The following is a 13,818-nucleotide window of genomic DNA, read 5'->3' as shown; positions in this document are numbered from 1 at the left end:
AGGGGTCATAATGTTTTGGCAGTCTGTGTCTGTAATGCTATAGTGGGGGGGGGTCATAATGTCAGGTTCTGGCCCCCTACAGTACTGCAGTAATGGTTTGAGGGGGTTTTAATGTTTTGGCAGATCCTGTTATCCACTCAGAGCTCTTTTCCCGCCACTCGGGTCTGGTTGTCATGGCTACCAGGGTCAACTGCTCCTGTCAGAATGTCAGTTGGAAGACGGGGAGAGAGAGAGAAAATGCTGAAAAAACGCCTCGAACAGGAAGGACTTGTGGCCAAACCGTATTTCCAATCATTGAACCGACTTAACTTTGGGCATCTTGAGGCTTTCCTGAACGTCTACATATGCAATTTGTGGGTAAAATGAAGAAATGTGACCTATTTAAAGCGATTCAAAAAAGGTTACTTCTGCTTTCCTCCAGAAATTTCCCTGCCTTTTTAACATGGCAGTCTATGGAGCTGTGGATGGGTGTTGCTGGCGCATCTTTGTGTCTGACGCCAAAACTATAAGACTTACAGCTTTAGCAGACGAATATGAGTGAGAAGACAAATTTTCCTACGTTTCTATGTATAAATTATGTCTGTCGTGTGAAATTTGTGGCCATGGGAGCAGTTTCTGTACAGTTTTTTGACTAATTTTCTTCTCTCCTCCTCACTCTAGCTGATGATGTCATCCACTCTAGCACAAACATTCCGCGCAATACACACCCATTATAAACCCTGAAATTTGAGTAAAAACCTACACAACTCTGAGGCTTCATAGTTTAAAAACGGTAAAAGTTGTCGATAAGTGAAGTGAATCTCTGAAGAGAAGGCAAGAGTGCCTACGTTTTAAAGTTCAAATGAAGTCTCTCGGTTAAAGTATGCCAGAGCAGTTGATTGTTGAAAATGTCTGTTGATTTTTTTTTTTTTTCGGGCTTCTCCATTCATTTCAATGGGAAATTTTCTGCGGTTTTTCGCGAATAAATTCGCGAAAAACTCGTCAATCCCTTATAAAAGTAATAGCACGGGATTCGGGATCAAAACACACGTTTTGATATATCATGTGTTGGGGTCCTCTCGCCGGTTCGGTCCGCATTAATCGGCGAAAAAGGGCGGAAAATGAATAATAAGTAAAAAAAAATAAAACTGCAAAGAAACACGCAGAAGATATGACACGAGGCCACTCCTCCCATAGACGAGGCCACTCCTCCCATAGCTTGCTATGGGAGGAGTGGCCTCGTGTCATAGGCACTCGGCACTAACTAGAAAATTCCCGCGGAAATTTTTGAAGTGCCGAGTGGGCTGTTGCCGGGGTTCTGCATTGAAAAAGCACACCTCAAATAGTAATTTTTAACATGTATATTTACACACATGAGCCACTAATTCTAGCATTAGCCACAAATGTTAACAATTAGCATGTCTTTACATGCAGTCAAGCATTAGCCGCTAATGTTAGCAATTAGCATGTCTTTACTACCACGAGCGGCTGGCACGCTAGCTACTCATGGCAGTAAAGCATTAACCACAAATGTTAGCAATTAGCATGATGCGCTAGCCACTAATTTTAGCATTGGCTTAGTGTGGTATAGCTTCACAATACCCTCAAATAGTAATTTTTAACATGTATATTTACACACATGAGCTACTAATTCTAGCATTAGCCACAAATGTTAGCAATTAGCATGTCTTTACATGCAGTCAAGCATTAGCCGCTGTTAGCAATTAGCATGTCTTTACTACCACGAGCGGCTAGCACGCTAGCTACTCATGGCAGTAAAGCATTGACCACAAATGTTAGCAAATAGCATGTCTTTACTACCACGAGCGGCTAGCACGCTAGCTACTCATGGCAGTAAAGCATTAACCACAAATGTTAGCAATTAACATGTCTTTACTACTATGAGCAGCTAGCACGCTGACATGTATTTTTGCACACGAGCAACTAATTCTAGCATAAGCCACAAATGTTAGCAATTAGCATGTCTTTACATGCAGTCAAGCATTAGCCGCTAATGTTAGCAATTAGCATGTCTTTACTACCACGAGCGGCTAGCACGCTAGCTACTCATGGCAGTAAAGCATTAACCACAAACGTTAGCAATTAGCATGATGAGCTAGCCACTAATTTTAGCATTGGCTTAGTGTGGTATAGCTTCACAATACCCTCAAATAGTAATTTTTAACATGTATATTTACACACATGAGCCACTAATTCTAGCATTAGCCATAAATGTTAGCAATTAGCATGTCTTTACTACCACGAGCGGCTAGCACGCTAGCTACTCATGGCAGTAAAGCATTAACCACAAATGTTAGCAATTAGCATGTCTTTACTACCACGAGCGGCTAGCACGCTAGCTACTCATGGCAGTAAAGCATTAACCACAAATGTTAGCAATTAGCATGTCTTTACTACCATGAGCAGCTAGCACGCTGGCTGCTCTTGGTAGTAAAGCATTAGCCACTAATGTTAGCAATTAGCATGTCTTTACTACCACGAGCGGCTAGCACGCTAGCTACTCATGGCAGTAAAGCATTAACCACAAATGTTAGCAATTAGCATGATGCGCTAGCCACTAATTTTAGCATTGGCTTAGTGTGGTATAGCTTCACAGTACCCTCAAATAGTAATTTTTAACATGTATATTTACACACATGAGCCACTAATTCTAGCATTAGCCACAAATGTTAGCAATTAGAATGTCTTTACTACCACGAGCGGCTAGCACGCTAGCTACTCATGGCAGTAAAGCATTAACCACAAATGTTAGCAATTAGCATGATGCGCTAGCTACTAATTTTAGCATTGGCTTAGTGTGGTATAGCTTCACAATACCCTCAAATAGTAATTTTTAACATGTATATTTACACACATGAGCCACTAATTCTAGCATTAGCCATAAATGTTAGCAATTAGCATGATGTGCTAGCCACTAATTTTAGCATTGGCTTAGTGTGGTATAGCTTCACAATACCCTCAAATAGTAACTTTTAACATGTATATTTACACACATGAGCCACTAATTCTAGCATAAGCTGCTAATGTTAGCAATTAGCATGATGCGCTAGCCACTAATTTTAGCATTGGCTTAGTGTGGTATAGCTTCACAATACCCTCAAATAGTAATTTTTAACATGTATATTTACACACATGAGCCACTAATTCTAGCATTAGCCACAAATGTTAGCAATTAGCATGTCTTTACATGCAGTCAAGCATTAGCCGCTAATGTTAGCAATTAGCATGTCTTTACTACCACGAGCGGCTAGCACGCTAGCTACTCATGGCAGTAAAGCATTAACCACAAATCTTAGCAATTAGCATGTCTTTACTACCATGAGCAGCTAGCACGCTGGCTGCTCATGGTAGTAAAGCATTAGCCACTAATGTTAGCAATTAGCATGTCTTTACTACCACGAGCGGCTAGCACGCTAGCTACTCATGGCAGTAAAGCATAAACCACAAATGTTAGCAGTTAGCATGATGCGCTAGCCACTAATTTTAGCATTGGCTTAGTGTGGTATAGCTTCACAGTACCCTCAAATAGTAATTTTTAACATGTATATTTACACACATGAGCCACTAATTCTAGCATTAGCTGCTAATGTTAGCAATTAGCATGATGGGGGGGTCATAATGTCAGGTTCTGGCCCCCTACAGTACTGCAGTAATGGTTTGGGGGGGTTTTAATGTTTTGGCAGATACTGTTATCCACTGAGAACTGTTTTCCCGTCTCTGGTCTGGTTGTCATGGCTACCAGGGTCAACTGCTGCTCCTTCTCCTTCTCCCTCTCACCTCTGCCTGAGTCAGAGGGAAAGTGCAGACTCGGATTTGCCCTCCGAACAAATGCTTGTATCTCAAAAACTACAAGTGCTATCGAGAAAACAAACACATCGTGAGCGTCAGCCAAGGGTTTTCTACAATTTAGTGTTGTTGCCACGCGCGTACTGCCAAAATTGTGGCCGTAGTCGTTTTGGAAAGAAAGTATGCGACACGAAAATCGTCGAGAAATCCCTCTCGATTTCCACATACACACACATGGGGAAAAATTCGAAAAGCTGTCGCCGCACTCCTCGCTCAGAGGAGCCTCCAGTCCAAACCGTACGTCCCACACATATTAAACCAACACCATCGTAAAGCCAACAAAAATCCCTACTTTTGTATGTATTTTTTATCTCTGTACCTCAAAAACTGTGGCCACCACGTGAGATTGAACCTTCTTTTTTCAGAATATCACCGAAACGCTGAAGCCAGAGTGACAGTTAGAGTGGGCCATAGAGAGGCGAAGTCCCGCCCCCTTACTTCCGGGTTATGGGACCTATCTTTCGAAAAAATATGAACGGCAGTCTATGGAGAGATAATAATTATTTTCTGGTCCCGATCGAATTGTGGCATGAATTTCACATATGATGTGTGTGAATTTAAAAGATAATTTTTCACGTCAAGAGATAAATTATTTGACGTAAATAAGCTGAACAACATTAGGTTTTGTATGAGATCGCTTGGTGAACTACATCTCTCGTCTGAGAACTACGGCTGTCTCCTTGTTGAGCTTTACCGTCTTCTTCCAGGACGAAGGCAGAAGCATCAAACGAGGTGAAAATCATTATAAATCGGGTCATGTCGAGAGCTGTAGTTACACGAAGGGAGTTTTGGTCGGTTCTGTACGCGCCAGCATGTGGGACTTGTAGTTCGTTTAATTACGTATTTTCCATAGCGTTTTACTTAACTATCTTGCGACAAACTGTGACATTCTTGACATATAAAATCATTTTTTATTCTGAAAAACAACATATGTATAATCCAAGGCACAAGTCGATCGGGACCAGAAAATAATTTATCTTTTGCCATAGACTGCCGTTCATATTTTTTCGAACGATAGGTCCCATAACCCGGAAGTAGAGGGGGCGGGACTTCGGCTCTCTATAGAGCCCCATTATAAACGCTGATTTTTAATCTTTTTCCCCAAATTTAACCAAAACGTAAACTGCGACCCTGACCAAACCGTAAGAGGTATCGAAACGCCGTTTTCAGGAAGAGAAAGCTACACTTCCCGTGCCTCGTACAAACTTCCAAGCAAGTTTCTACTACAAAGCATGGCCGAGTAATCGCTCGACAAAGCCAAGCTGGACATTTTGGAATGTTGCCGCTTTTTTCGGGCTTCTCCATTCATTTCAATGGGAAATTTCTCGCGGTTTTTCGCGAATAAATTCGCGAAAAACTCACGAATCCCTTATAAAAGTAATAGCATGGGATTCGGGATCAAAACACACGTTTTGATATATCATGTGTTGGGGTCCTCTCGCTGGTTCGGGCCGCATTCTTCGGCGAAAAAGGGCGGAAAATGAATAATAAAACTGCAAAGAAACACGCAGAAGAACAATAGTGCCTCGGGTCATAGGCACTCGGCACTAACTAGAAAATTCCCGCAGGAAATTTTGAGAGTGCCGAGTGGGCTGTTGCCGGGGTTCTGTATTGAAAAAGCACACCTCAAATAGCCACAAATGTTAGAAATTAGCATGTCTTTACATGCAGTCAAACATTAGCCGCTAATGTTAGCAATTAGCATGTCTTTACGACCATGAGCAGCTAGCACGCTGGCTGCTCTTGGTAGTAAAGCGTTAACCACAAATGTTAGCAATTAGCATGTCTTTACTACCATGAGCAGCTAGCACGCTGGCTGCTCTTGGTAGTAAAGCATTAGCCACTAATGTTAGCAATTAGCATGTCTTTACTAAGTAGCATGTCTTTACTCCCATGAGCAGCAGCTATAACAAAAAGCACAACTCAAATAGTCATTTAAGGCCTGGTTCCTACTGACTGGATGGGTGTGAGTTTGATGTCATGCAGGGTACAACAAACCAAACAGGATGAGGAGGATGCAGTAGGCCTGGCTGAGAGAGAGAGACACTGAGAAGGGTCGTCCTTTATGCTTCGCCTTCTACAAACTGAAGGGCAGGTACAGGCAGCAGACCCCTCCCAGCTCCACCTGAAAGCCAGCATCAAATAAGGAAGAGAGTGGGAGGGATCTCACTAGGATCCCCAGACAAAGAACGAGCAAATCGTAATAATTGATCGTTAATCATAATAATTTTAACAATAAAACTCATTACTCCTACCTGAGCAATAGTTTAACAGTTTACGGCACAGTCTTACAGTTAGAAAAACATCAATATTAAACTTAACACATCCAGGCTGTAACAAGGAATCGGCGATGAAGTGAAGACCTTCAAACTGTCCTGTTAGTCCAGCTCTTTGTCTCATGTTGGACGTCACTGCAGTCTGTCTGGATCAGCTGGAGGAAAACTATACGCAGACAAATAGACATGTCAAATAATGTTATGTAACATACTGAATATAACTCTTATGAGTGTTCAACAGCTCATTATTTATTTAATTAAAAATATCACATTATATTAAATTACTCCAATTATTTATATATACTGTCATTGATGTTGTTACAAGCCATAAACGTTTCCTACTTTATGTGGTGGAATAATATATTTTTCAGTTTGACACAGTTTTAGTGGCTAACCCCACTAGCCTCCGCGTTAGCTCGCGGCTAACTCCCGCGGCTAACTCGCGGTTAAGTCCCGCGGGTCCGCGGTTAAATCCCGGTTAGCTCGCGGTTAAGTCCCGGTTAGCTCGCGGTTAAATCCCGGTTAGCTTGCGGTTAGCTCGAGGCTAGCTCGCGGTTAGCTCGAGGCTAACTCCGCGGTTTTGTCTCCCCATTGTAGCAGTCTGAGAGTCCCTAATGTTTTGTCAGTCTCCCAGCAAACACATAACCTTTAGGGAACGTTCCCTAAAGGTTCTCTGAAGGTAATTACCTTTAGGGAACCTTTAGGGAACGTTCCCTAAGGGTTAAAATTTTTTGAACTTTTAAAGAACCTTAAGGGAACGTTCCCTAAAGGTTCTCTTAAGGTTATTTTTTTTTAACCTTCAGCTAACCTTTAGGGAACGTTCCCTAAAGGTTCTTTAAAAGTTAAAAATATTTTTCCTTTGGGGAACCTTTAGGGAACGTTCCCTAAAGGTTCTCTTTAGGTTATTTTTTTTTACCTTCAGCTAACCTTTAGGGAACGTTCCCTAAAGGTTCTCTTAAGGTTACATTTTTTTTACCTTCAGCGAACCTTCTCTGAACGTTCCCTAAAGGTTCTCTTAAGGATGCATAGCTAAATATGGGATGTCTTAAGACATTATAATTAATTAATTATAAGACTCTGAAGAAGCAAAATCGATTGTGGGGAGGGAAGAGAAAATCTTTACACGTAATACAGACTAGCTGATGATGTCTGCTTTTCTGTGCTTGTAGTGAGCTCGCTGCTCTGTGTGTGTGCCCCCGGATGGATAAAATGCAGAGAACAAATTTTTAGTAGGAACCTCAACTACATGAATACAGTCCAACCATGTTGGCCCAGTTTAGATGGCAGTCCTACACATACTAACACAAATCTAACAACCCTGTTAATCCAGTTTAGATGGCAGTTCAACACAAACGTATGCCAACACAATGCTAACAATGTTGGCCTAGTTTAGATGGCACTCCGACACAAACACATGCTAACATGATAACATTCTACTATGAAAACAAGAATAAAGAGACACTGACACAAGTGTTAGGTTTACAATAGAAATTTATTTGTATTTTCTATTTAGAACCGTCTTAACATGGTTAACATAACTTCAATTTATTCAAAACTTCAATTCAATATATATATATACACATGCATATGCACAACATGGACAGTGAATTGATGTAAATGATGTTTTAGTCAATATTACACATGGACAGAGGCTGTTGTCGTGCCCATTTGCATGTGTAGTTCATAACAGTATATGATAAAAGTATAGAATCAGCTATAAACCTTTACTTTTCATTTTAGGCAGAATTCCCCATGTCCTTTCTCCAGTCCCCGGACGTCCATCTCATCCACTGTGACAGGAACAACCTCGGACACGTCGAGCGTGATATTGAATGGTGTAGATGAAGTGCATGACACTTGTATGTTCAATGTACTGAACATGTTTGATACACATTTTTAACTTGCAGTATGTCCCTGAACTCAAACTTTAACTGCTGCCACATGTTTCGATTGTAAAAGTTTACTGGACTCAGTTGGACTGTGTATTGGCATTGGAAACTGACAACAGAAATTAATCACTTAATGTTTACTTGCTATCAAAACCACTGTTATTCAAACGTTAACATTATAGAATTTGACATAATATAAGTTAGAATTACCAGTGAACAGTTTTAAAAAGGTTGGTAAGGCTACTTTAAGCAAAAATAATGTAAAAACAATATGAAATATCAATAAAGTTTTTTTTGTGTGGTGGCGGATTCAAGTGGCACAGGTGGGAGTTTACTCCTTCAGCTCTGGTAGTGGTGGTGTTGACTGTGTCCTCCAGATTCCAGTCTTGTCGTCTCATGTTCACCAGCCATCGTCTCAGTCTGTCTGCATGCTGCACACCTAAAGGAAAACTATGTTAAAAAAAAAAAAAAAAAAGCATTCATATGTCAAGTGGGTGTTAAGTGGGCGTTATTTATTACAACCATATTACTAATGCCTGCCATTCCGTATATGTGCAAAGGGCAGTGGTGCGTAGTCTAACTAGCTGTAGTGGGTATACTGTGATGTATTCTAATTAGCTGTAGTTGGTATACTGTGATCAACCCCAAATGTTAATACCTATATTTTCCTGTTTTAAGTGGGTATACTGAGATGGTGATGCTTTTGAAGTGGGTATACTGCGGTGTCCTGCGTATCACATAGACTACACCACTTGCAAAGGCCGAAAACTAGGGCTGTCAATCGATTAAAAAAATAATTACATACTCTGTGATTAATTAATCTAAATTAATGGCATGCATCCATTTTTGCTATGAACATATCTTAAAAACAAATTTGGCAGATGAGTGAATCAATGAACAGCCAAACCAACATTACAGCCTTTAAAGTTCAACATCTCTTTTATTATAATTTTGACATGTGCAGAGTAGGCTACCCTAACACCAAGGTAATGTGTGGAATACCACCTATGATTTATCCTTTTTTTTGGCCATTCAACCGTGTAGATTTTTATTCACGTAATTACTAAGTTGTTGCTTTTTCTATCCAGTAGATGGCAGTCCAGAATAAGAAATATCAGTTCAAGAAAATAAACTAAATAATAGGAACAAAGAAATTAAAGCAGCATAGCCTACAAGTGCAAACGGAAATGTAACGTGTGAAGCTTGAGCTTGAACTGCTCTATTTCTTATCCTGGACTGCTGGATAGATAAGGCAACAACTTAGTAATTACGTGAATAACATAAATATACTAACGTTAACGTTAGCATTTGAACTATAGGTTCGAAGCTAGGTTAACTGCTATCCCGAAACAGTGAAGGCGAGTCATCACAAAGCCGTATAACACAATAATGTATCACTATCAACTTCGCTGCCTGTATGTGGGCTTATATAGGTTGCCCCAGTCGGGATCAGTCATGGTTGCCAAAAAACTTTACATGACTGACTTTAGTGATGTAGTAGGTGTACAATATTAAATAAAATGTTGTGCTGTATGACTGGCGTTATTTTCACTCTCACATTTCACTTTACGACGTGCAAATTTACAAGTGGATCGCCGATATTGTCTCCAAGTGTATTTTGGGTAAAATCGCTAAGCTAATCACTAGCCGCTCAGAGTTTACAGAGAGGGAGCGGGAGGGGACGAGGCTGGATGACGAGGAGCAGGAGAGACGAGGGGATTGGATGGGAGCCATCCTCATGGCTCCCATTGGTCAATTTCTATGCAGGAATGGCTAGGCGCTACGTCATCATGCCCGAAAAAGCCACTTCCGTGTCCATTCGCTAATATTCTAACGGTTACGGTGCTCTGTCAAACTGGACTACAACGGCATTAAAATGGTGCAGATCTCTTATTACCGATTTCCCCTCGACGAAAAAGAGAAGAAGAGATGGCTGAAGTTACGGTAAGTTGGATCTCAAATGATGAACATTAATAATAATAACAAAAATAATAATAATAACCGGCTAGCGATTACTAGCGAGCTAACATTACTAGCTTACTGTTATTTTGATTAGACTATACCCAATTATTTCACATTTAAACACAATATCTAAATAAACTAGAAAATTCCCGCGGAAATTTTTGAAGTGCCGAGTGGGCTGTTGCCGGGGTTGTGTATTGAAAAAGCACACCTCAAATAGTCATTTTTAACATGTATATTTACACACATGAGCCACTAATTCTACCATTAGCCACAATTGTTAGCAATTAGCATGTCTTTACATGCAGTCAAGCATTAGCTGCTAATGTTAGCAATTAGCATGTCTTTACGACCATGAGCAGCTAGCACGCTGGCCGCTCTTGGTAGTAAAGCATTAGCCACTAATGTTAGCAATTAGCATGTCTTTACTAAGTAGCATGTCTTTACTACCATGAGCAGCAGCTATAACAAAAAGCACAACTCAAATAGTCATTTAAGGCCTGGTTCCTACTGACAGGAGGGGTGTGAGTTTGATGTCATGCAGGGTACAACAAACCAAACAGGATGAGGAGGATGCAGTAGGTCTGGCTGAGAGACAGAGAGACACTGATAAGGGTCGTCCTTTATGCTTCGCCTTCTACAAACTGAAGGGCAGGTACAGGCAGCAGACCCCTCCCAGCTCCACCTGAAAGCCAGCATCAAATAAGGAAGAGAGCGGGACGGATCGTCACACCCCCACTTTTAAGAGGGGTGTCCTCACTAGGATCCCCAGACAAAGAACGAGCAAATCGTGATAATTGATCGTTAATCATAATAATTTTAACAATAAAACTCATTACTCCTACCTGAGCAATAGTTGAACAGTTTACGGCACAGTCTTACAGTTAGAAAAACATCAATATTAAACTTAACACATCCAGGCTGTAACAAGGAATCAGCGATGAAGTGAAGACCTTCAAATTGTCCTGTGAGTCCAGCTCTTTGTCTCACGTTGGACATCACTGCAGTCTGTCTGGATCAGCTGGAGGAATACTATATGCAGACAAATAGACCTGTCAAATAATGTTATGTAACATACTTAATATAACTCTTATGAGTGTCCAACAGCTCATTATTTATTTAATTAAAAACATCATATATTAAATTACTCCAATTATATATATATACTGTCATTAATGTTGTTGCAAGCCATAAATGTTTCCTACTTTATGTGGTGGAATAATATATTTTTCAGTTTGACACAGTTTCATTTAAAAATATCTTCCCTTTAAATTGTAAAACTTCAACATTATTACTGTGATAAGCTCCCGCGAGCAACGCGGCGAATTAGCCGGCGGCTAACCCGACTAGCCTCCGCGTTAGCTCACGGCTAACTGCCGCGGCTAATTCGTGTTTAACTCCCGCGGGTCCGCGGTTAAATCCCGGTTAGCTAGCGGTTAGCTAGCGGTTAGCTCGAGGCTAACTCCGCGGTTGAGTCCGCGGCGTTAAGGTAGCGGCTAGCTAGCTCCGTTAGCTCCGCTAGCTCGCTAACATACATGCGCTATGCTGGACGGCTAGTCGTTAGCGTCTGTTAGCAGTTTAGCTATTCACTGACCTAATAAGATGAAGGAAACGGGTCAGGGATGTTGTGTCAGGAGTTTCAGCAAAGCAGCCAGATATAATTTGTGTTTAAAATAAAGGAAAAGGTCAAACATGACTGAGAAGTTGTCATTCAGTCAATGACAAGAGCTATAGCTAAGAGGCCCAGCAGATGTGTGACAGCACCAAGGGAGACAGGGATGGTTTGGGGGGTTTTAATGTTTTGGCAGATCCTGTTTTCCACTGGGAGCTTAAATAGTGGCTAGCGCTGACGCGCTAGCTGCTCTGCTTTCTCTGTCTGTCATTTTACACACGCATGTTCAAATTAAGTGCTAAGAACTACTAAAATGGCTGCCTAATGTTAGCATTAGGTTAATGCATGTCTTTAATTTTTAGTGGCAAGAAATTAGTGGCTAGCTATTCGCTAACATGCTAATGGTGCCACTAATGCTACCACCAATTTCTACCACTAAAAATTAGCATTAGCCGCTAATGGTAGCAATTAACATGACCCGCTAGCCACTAATTTTAACATTGGTTTAGTGTTAGCATGTCTTTTAAGCCACTAAAAATTAAATACATGCTAATTGCTAACATGCTAATTGCTAATATGCTATTCGCTAACATGCTAATGCTAATGCACTAATGCTACCACCAATTTCTTGCCACTAAAAAGTAGCATTAGCCGCTAATGTTAGCAATTAACATGACGCGCTAGCCAATGACAGACAGACACCTGTCATTGTTCAACTTAGGTGCCAAAAGCCAAAATGGCTGCCCCACATACCAGTTACTTATGTCAGTTGGAAGTTTCCCGCCTCTTTCTGTGGAGACCCTCCTCTTCTGCTGCGTGTGAGCGTGTGTATGCCCATTGGGGCCTTGTTGTCACGGTTACCAGTTTGAATTTCAGTTAGAAGATGGCTAGAGGGAGAGAAAATGCTGAAACGAACCTCCTCGAACAGGAAGGCCTTGTGGCCAAACCGTGTTTCCAATCATTGAACCGACTTCACTTTGGGCATCTTGAGTCTTTCCTGAACGTCTAGATATGCAGTTTTTGGGCAAAATGAAGAAATGTGAGCTATAAAGAGCGATTCAAAGAAAGGATTGCTTCTGCTTTGCTCCAGAAATTTAACATGGCAGTCTATGAAGCTGTGGATGGGTGTTGCTGGCGCTTCTTTGCGTCTCACGCCAAAACTATAAGACTTTACAGCTTTAGCAGACGAATTTGAGCGAGAAGACAAATTTTCCTACGTTTCTATGTATAAATTATATCTGAGGTGTGATATTTGTGGCCACGGGAGCAGTTTCTGTACAGTTTTTTGACTAATTTTCTTCTCTCCTCCTCACTCTAGCTGATGATGTCATCCACTCTGGCACAAACATTCCGCGCAATACACACCCATTATAAACCCTGAAATTTGAGTAAAAACCTACACAACTCTGAGGCTTCATAGTTTAAAAACGGTAAAAGGAGTCGATAAGTGAAGTGAATCGCTGAAGAGAAGGCAAGAGTACCTACGTTTTAAAATTTAAATGGAGTCTCTCGGTGAAAGTATGCCAGAGCAGTTGATTGTTGAAAATGTCTGTTGATTTTTTTTTTTTTTTCGGGCTTCTCCATTCATTTCAATGGGAAATTTTCTGCGGTTTTTCGCGAATAAATTCGCGAAAAACTCGTCAATCCCTTATAAAAGTAATAGCACGGGATTCGGGATCAAAACACACGTTTTGATATATCATGTGTTGGGGTCCTCTCGCCGGTTCGGGCCGCATTAAAAAGGGCGGAAAATGAATAATAAGTAAAAACTAGAAAATTCCCGCAGGAAATTTTGAGAGTGACTCGAGGGCTGCTGCCGGGGTTATTAAAAAAAGAAAAGGAAAAAGATGTTAGCATTACCATTACTAATGTTGGCATTACCATTTGCCACGCTAACGCGCGGCGCTGACACACTAAACTAGGCTAAGGCTAGAGATTAGCACAGTCACGCACACACACAATACGTGGACATCTTGTTACGTCACTGTATAATACCGGCGCCATCTTTAGGACCGCCCAGGGACCGCCAGTGACAGGAAGTAAACAGAAAATGCCTTCTATCTGCTGTACTGTGGGCTGTGATAACAGCAAGTCAAAAAAAAAACGGGACATACGTTTTATAACATTCCTAAAAACGCTGAAAGAAGACATAAGTGGTTAGCCAGGATAAAAACCCACCTCTACTCCCTGGCATTTTTTTTTCTTTAACCCTGTACTTCTGCTTATTCTCTGT

Source organism: Chelon labrosus, assembly GCF_963514085.1.
Source record: "Chelon labrosus genome assembly, chromosome: 8".
Classification (NCBI taxonomy): Eukaryota; Metazoa; Chordata; class Actinopteri; order Mugiliformes; family Mugilidae; genus Chelon; species Chelon labrosus.
Note: the sequence above shows the minus strand (reverse complement) of the source record.